This window comes from Lampetra fluviatilis, unplaced genomic scaffold, assembly GCF_964198595.1.
Source record: "Lampetra fluviatilis unplaced genomic scaffold, kcLamFluv1.1 SCAFFOLD_309, whole genome shotgun sequence".
Lineage (NCBI taxonomy): Eukaryota > Metazoa > Chordata > Hyperoartia > Petromyzontiformes > Petromyzontidae > Lampetra > Lampetra fluviatilis.
The window spans coordinates 36,551-44,998 of NW_027621717.1; the positions used below are offsets into that span (position 1 = coordinate 36,551).

An 8,448-nucleotide genomic window follows, 5' to 3' on the forward strand; every position below is an offset into this window, starting at 1 on the left:
GTCAGGGCTGTGTCAGGGCTGGGGCTGTGTCAGGGCTGTGTCAGGGCTGGGGCTGTGTCAGGGCTGTGTCAGGGCTAGGGCTGTGTCAGGGCTGGGTCAGGGCTGGGGCTGTGTCAGGGCTGGGGCTGTGTCAGGGCTAGGGCTGTGTCAGGGCTGGGGCTGTGTCAGGGCTAAGGCTGTGTCAGGGCTAGGGCTGTGTCAGGGCTGGGTCAGGGCTAGGGCTGTGTCAGGGCTGGGGCTGTGTCAGGGCTGGGGCTGTGTCAGGGCTGGGTCAGGACTGGGGCTGTGTCAGGGCTGGGTCAGGGCTGGGGCTGTGTCAGGGCTGGGGCTGTGTCAGCGCTGGGGCTGTGTCAGGGCTGGGTCAGGGCTAGGGCTGTGTCAGGGCTGTGTCAGGGCTAGGGCTGTGTCAGGGCTAGGGCTGTGTCAGGGCTGGGGCTGTGTCAGGGCTGGGGCTGTGTCAGGGCTAGGGCTGTGTCAGGGCTAGGGCTGTGTCAGGGCTGGGGCTGTGTCAGGGCTAGGGCTGTGTCAGGGCTGGGGCTGTGTCAGGGCTAGGGCTGTGTCAGGGCTAGGGCTGTGTCAGGGATGGAGGATGCATGGAGGGATGAGGAGGGGGTGGAGGAGGGGTGGAGGAGGGGTGAAGGAGGGGGTGGAGGAGGGGGTGGAGGAGGGGGTGGAGGAGGAGGGATGGAGGAGAGGTGGAGGAGGGGGAGGGATGGTGGAGGAGGGGTGGAGGAGGGGGTGGAGGAGGGGGTGGAGGAGGGGGTGGAGGAGGAGGGATGGAGGAGAGGTGGAGGAGGGGGAGGGATGGTGGAGGAGGGGTGGAGGGGGGGTGGAGGAGGGGGTGGAGGAGGGGGTGGAGGAGGGGGTGGAGGAGGGGGTGGAGGGGGGGTGGAGGAGGGGTGGAGGAGGGGGTGGAGGAGGGGTGGAGGAGGGGGTGGAGGGGGGGTGGAGGAGGGGGTGGAGGAGGGGTGGAGGAGGGGTGGAGGAGGGGTGGAGGACGGGTGGAGGAGGGGGTGGAGGAGGGGGTGGAGGAGGGGTGGAGGAGGGGTGGAGGAGGGGGTGGAGGAGGGGTGGAGGAGAGGTGGAGGAGGGGTGGAGGAGGGGTGGAGGAGGGGGTGGAGGAGGGGGAGGGATGGTGGAGGAGGGGTGGAGGAGGGGGTGGAGGAGGGGGTGGAGGAGGGGTGGAGGAGGGGTGGAGGAGGGGTGGAGGACGGGTGGAGGAGGGGGTGGAGGAGGGGGTGGAGGAGGGGGTGGAGGAGGGGTGGAGGAGGGGGTGGAGGAGGGGTGGAGGAGGGGGTGGAGGAGGGGTGGAGGAGGGGTGGAGGAGGGGGTGGAGGAGGGGTGGATGAGGGGGTGGAGGAGGGGGTGGAGGAGGGATGGAGGAGGGGGCGGGATGGTGGAGGAGGGGTGGAGGTGGAGGAGGGGGAGGGATGGTGGAGGAGGGATGGAGGAGGAGGGGTGGAGGAGGAGGGGTGGAGGAGGAGGGGTGGAGGAGGAGGGGTGGAGGAGGAGGGGTGGAGGAGGAGGGGTGGAGGAGGGGGAGGGATGGTGGAGGAGGGGTGGAGGAGGAGGGGTGGAGGGGGAGGAGGGATGGAGGAGGGAGTGGAGGGAAGGAGGAGGGCTGGGGGGATGGAGGAGGGCTGTGGAGGGATGGAGGAGGAGGAGGGATGGTGGAGGAGGGGTGGAGGTGGAGGAGGGGGAGGGATGGTGGAGGAGGGGTGGAGGAGGAGGGGTGGAGGGGGAGGAGGGGGAGGGATGGAGGAGGGAGTGGAGGGAAGGAGGAGGGCTGGGGGGATGGAAGAGGGCTGTGGAGGGATGGAGGAGGAGGAGGGATGGTGGAGGAGGGATGGTGGAGGAGGGATGGAGGAGGAGGGATGGAGGAGGAGGGGTGGAGGAGGAGGGGTGGAGGTGGAGGAGGGGGAGGGATGGTGGAGGAGGGATGGAGGAGGAGGGATGGTGGAGGAGGGGTGGAGGTGGAGGAGGGGGAGGGATGGTGGAGGAGGGGTGGAGGAGGAGGGGTGGAGGTGGAGGAGGGGGAGGGATGGTGGAGGAGGGATGGAGGAGGAGGAGGGGTGGAGGAGGGGTGGAGGTGGAGGAGGGGGAGGGATGGTGGAGGAGGGGTGGAGGAGGAGGGGTGGAGGGGGAGGGATGGTGGAGGAGGAGGGGTGGAGGGTTCCCCAGGGAGCTGTGGTTTCCTGTTGGAGTTTCACGGCTCTTTTAGAAAAACACGCGGAGGAGACACGGGACGTGGGGAGGGGAAACACCGACACGGTGAGACACACGGACAGAGAGACACACACAGACAGAGAGAGAGTGAGACGCAGAGAGTGAGTGAGACACAGACAGAGAGAGTGAGACACAGACAGAGAGAGTGAGACACAGAGACAGAGAGACACACACAGAGAGAGAGACACAGACAGACGCAGAGAGTGAGTGAGACACAGATAGAGTGAGTGAGACACAGACAGAGAGAGTGAGACACAGAGACAGAAAGACACAGACATAGAGAGTGAGAGACAGAGACACAGACAGAGTGAGTGAGACACAAGACAGACAGACACAGACAGAGAGACACAGACAGAGTAAGAACAGAGTGAGTGAGATACAGACAGAGTGAGTGAGTGAGACACAAGACAGACACAGAGAGACACAGACAGACAGAGAGACACAGACAGAGTGAGTGAGTGAGACACAGACAGAGTGAGTGAGTGAGACACAAGACAGACACTGACAGAGAGACACAGACAGAGAGACACAGACAGAGAGACACAAGACAGACACAGACAGAGTGAGTGAGACAGAGACAGACAGAGTGAGAACACAGACAGACAGAGAGAGTGAGACACAGACAGAGAGACACAGACAGACAGACACAGACTGAGTGAGTGAGACACGGACAGACACAGACAGAGTGATTGAGACAGACACAGACAGACTGAGTGAGTGAGACACAGACAGAGACACAGACAGAGAGACACAGACAGAGTGAGTGAGTGAGACACAGACAGAGAGACACAAGACAGACACAGACAGAGTGAGTGAGTGAGACACAGACAGAGACAGACAGAGTGAGAACACAGACAGAGTGAGTGAGACACAGACAGAGAGACACAAGACAGACAGACAGAGTGAGTAAGACACAAGACAGACACAGACAGAGAGACACAGACAGACAGACACAGAGTGAGTGAGTGAGACACAGACAGAGAGACACAAGACAAACACACACAGAGAGAGTGAGACAGACACAGACAGAGAGACACAAGACAGACACAGACAGAGTGAGTGAGTGAGACACAGACTGAGTAAGAACTCAGAGAGTATGTGGACACAGACAGTGAGTGAGACACAGAGACACAAGACAGACACAAGACAGACACAGACAGAGTGAGTGAGACACAGAGACAGACACAGACAGAGTGAGTGAGACACAAGACAGAGAGACACAGACAGACAGACACAGACAGAGTGAGTGAGTGAGACAGACTGAGTAAGAACTCAGAGACTGAGTGAGACACAGACTGAGTGAGTGAGACACAGACAGACACAGACAGAGAGACACACCCAGAGAGACACAGAGTGAGTGAGTGAGACACAGACAGAGTGAGTGAGACACAGACAGAGTGAGTGAGACACAGACAGAGTGAGTGAGACACAGACAGAGTGAGTGAGACACAGAGACACAGACAGACACAGACATAGAGACACACACAGAGAGACACACAGAGAGACACAGACAGAGAGAGTGAGTGAGACACAGACAGACACAGACAGAGAGAGTGAGTGAGACACAGACAGACACAGACAGAGAGACACACACAGAGAGACAAAGAGTGAGTGAGTGAGACACAGACTGAGTAAGAACTCAAAGAGTGAGTGAGACACAGACAGAGTGAGTGAGACACAGACAGACACACACAGAGAGACACACACAGAGAGACACAGACTGAGTGAGTGAGTGAGACACAGAGAGACACACACAGAGAGACACACAGAGTGAGTGAGTGAGACACAGACTGAGTAAGACCTCAGATAGTGAGTGTGGAGGGGAAGCTGCGGAGACAGAGACACACAGACTCAGACAAAGATCCCCCGTGTAGCCTTAGCAGACTGCAGGGGCAAGTGCCGTTAGCGAGTAGCACCTATGAAGGGCGGAACGGCACACGAGGGGGTGGGTGGCCAGCACCACGCCCGGCCGCCTTTGTCTCCCCAGTGACGATGTTTACAACACAACACCAGGTACTCATTTGAGGCTGAGTCGATCTAGGGGATGCCCAGGAGCGGTTCAGATGACCGCTATCAGCTGACCGCAGACTCAGAGAGACGCACAGAGGGACAGAGACAAACAGCGAGAGACACAGACGCAGAGACACAGACGTGGTTATTGAAACAGAGAGATTGACTCCAATCACTCGCTCGGTCACCCATTCACACACCCATCCATCCACTCACTCGCACGCTCGCTCACCCGCTCGCTCACCCGCTCAGTCACTCGCTCACCCACTCGCTCACCCACCCATCCACCCACTCAGTCGCTCACTCACCCACTCAACCACTCGTTCACTCACCCATCCACCCACTCACTCGCACACTCACTCACTCACCCGCTCACCGCCCACTCGGTCACTCACCCATCCACCCACTCACTCGCTCACTCAACCACTCGTTCACTCACCCGCTCGCTCACTCACTCACTCACTCACCCACTTGCTCACCCACACATCCACTCACTCACCCACTCAACCACTCGTTCACTCACCTGCTCGCTCACTCACTCACTCACCCACTCGCTCACCCATCCACCCACTCAGTCGCTCACTCACCCACTCAACCACTCGTTCACTCACCCGCTCGCTTACTCACACATCCACCCACTCAGTCGCTCACCCACTCAGCCACTCGTTCACTCACCCGCTCGCTCACTCACCCACTCGCTCACCCACCCATCCACCCATTCACTTGCTCACTCACTCACTCACCCACACAACCACTCGTTCACTCACCCGCTCGCTCACCCATACATCCACCCACTCACTCGCTCACTCACTCACCCACACAACCACTCGTTCACTCACCCGCTCGCTCACCCACTCGCTCACTCACCCGCTCGCTCACTCACCCACTCGCTCACCCATACATCCACCCACTCACTCACTCGCTCACTCACTCACCCACTCAACCACTTGTTCACTCACCCACTTGCTCACCCACCCATCCACCCACCCACTCGCTCACTCACCCACTCAGAGACAAAGACAAAGATCCTCCTCCCACCGTATAGCCTTTAACAGGCTGTCGGGGCAAGTGCTGTGAGCGCCTATGAGAGTCAAGGGGGTGAGTGGTTAGGACCACTCCTACCCGACCGCCTTTGTCTTCCTCGTGTCGATGTTTGCTACGCAACACCAGGTACTCATTTGAGGCTGAGTCGACCTAGGGGAGAACCAGCAGACCGGTTCAGGTGTAGTCGGTGGTGGCGGGAGTTGAACTCGAGTTGACGGGTTCGTAGCGCAGGACAGTAACCGCTACACGAACGTAGACTCACGTAGAGACTCACACACACACAGACAAAGACTCACACACACACACACACAGACTCACACACACACTCTCACACACACACACACAGACTCACACACACACACACGTAGAGACTCACACACACACTCACACACACACATAGAGACTCACACACACACACACAGACTCACACACACACACACACAGACTCACACACACACACACAGAGACAAAGACTCACACACACACACAGACTCACACATAGAGACTCACACACACACTCACACACACAGACTCACACACACACACAGACTCACACACACAGACTCACACACACAGACTCACACACACACACAGACTCACACACACAGACTCACACACACACACACATAGAGACTCACACACACTCACACACACACACATAGAGACTCACTCACACAGACTCACACACACACTCACACACACACACATAGACAAAGACTCACACACACTCACACACACACACATAGAGACTCACACACACACACACATAGAGACTCACACACACACTCACACACACACATAGACAAAGACTCACACATACAGACTCACACACACACAGACTCACACACACACAGAGACTTACACACACACTCACACACATAGACAAAGACTCACACACACATACTCACACACACACATAGACAAAGACTCACACACACACACAGACTTACACACACACACATAGAGACTCACACACACACACATAGACAAAGACTCACACACACACACAGACTCACACACACACTCACACACATAGACAAAGACTCACACACACCTACTCACACACACACATCAACAAAGACTCACACACACACAGACTCACACACATAGATAAAGACTCACACACACACATAGAGACTTACACACACATAGACAATGACTCACACACAGACTCACACACACACACACTCACTCATAGACTTACACACACAGACCCACACACTCACTCATAGACTCACACACACTCACACACACACACATAGACACAAACTCACATACACAGACTCACACAAACAGACCCACACACTCACTCATAGACTCACAAACACTCACAGACCCACACACTCACACACAGAGAGACTTACACACACACACAGAGACACACACACATACTCACACACAGACATACTCACACAGACATACTCACACACAGACATACTCACACACACACATATACACAAACACTCACAGACCCACACACTCACACACAGAGAGACTTACACACACACAAGCTCAAAGACTCACACACACACACAGACAGACTCACACAGACACACACACAGACAGACTCACACACAGACACACACACAGACAGACACACACACAGACATACTCACACACAAACACACACACATACTCACACACAGACATACTCACACACAGACATACTCACACACACACAGACAGACACACACACAGACATACTCACACACAGACATACTCACACACAGACACACACACAGACATACTCACACACAGACACACACACAGACACACACACAGACACACACACACAGACTCACACAGACACACACACAGACAGACTCACACAGACACAGACATGCTCACAAACAGACACACACACAGATTCACGCACACAGACACACACACAGACTCACACTCACAGACTCACACACACACAGACATACTCACAGACACACTCACACACAGACTCACACACAGACAGACTCACACACACAGACATACTCCCACACAGACACACACATACTCACAAACAGACACACACACAGATACACACAGACACACAGACACACACTCACAGACTCACACACACAAACAAACACACACAGACTCACACACACAGACACACACACAGACTCACAGACACACACACACAGACTCACACACACAAACACACACTCACAGACTCACACACACAGACACACACACACAGACTCACACACAGACACACACACACAGACTCACATACACAGACACACACACACAGACTCACACACACAGACACACACACACAGACTCACATACACAGACACACACAGACTCACACACACAGACACACACACACAGACTCACACACACAGACTCACACACACAGACTCACACAGACACACACTCACAGACTCACACACACAGACTCACACACACAGACTCACACACACACAGACTCACACACACAGATACACACAGACACACACACACAGACTCACACACACAGACACACAGACTCACACACACAGACTCACACACACAGACTCACATACACAGACTCACACACACAGACTCACACACACAGACACACACACACAGACTCACACACACAGACTCACACACACAGACTCACATACACAGACTCACATACACAGACACACATACACAGACACACACTCACAAACACACACTCACAGACTCACACACACAGACTCACACACACAGACTCACACACACACAAACACACACACAGACTCACACACACAGACTCACACACACAGATACACACAGACACACAGACACACACTCACAGACTCACAAACACACACACACAGACTCACACACACAAACACACACACACAAACACACACACACAGACTCACATACACAGACACACACACACAGACACACACACACAGACACACTCACACTCACAGACGGACCTCGCGCACACTGAACTACACGCCAATCTGTGCAAGTGAGTCGGGGCGTGGTGCTGACCCCCCCCCTCTCTCTGGTCTCTGCGTGTGTCACAGCTGACGGCCGTCAGAGTCGCCGCTTGCTACTGCCGCCGCCGCTGCTGCTGCTACTCGCGACTGACAGCACTTGCCCCAGCGGTCTGTTAGAGGCTACACGGGGGATCTTTGTCTTGTTGTGGTGAGTAACGGGGGGGGGGGTGGTGTGGGGGGTGAGCAGGCC

General features: G+C 56.0%; 1 protein-coding gene across 1 annotated transcript in view; it reads left to right on the forward strand.

Moving 5' to 3' along the window:
- The first annotated feature begins 2,788 nt into the window (after window positions 1-2,788).
- Window positions 2,789-8,448, forward strand: part of LOC144955605 (uncharacterized) — a 12,370-nt gene continuing 6,710 nt past the window's right edge. Inside the window, exons 1-2 of the mRNA XM_078885777.1 lie at window positions 2,789-4,239; window positions 8,286-8,406. The gene's annotated coding sequence lies outside the window, so the exon portion shown is untranslated. The remainder of the gene's footprint in view (window positions 4,240-8,285; window positions 8,407-8,448) is intronic.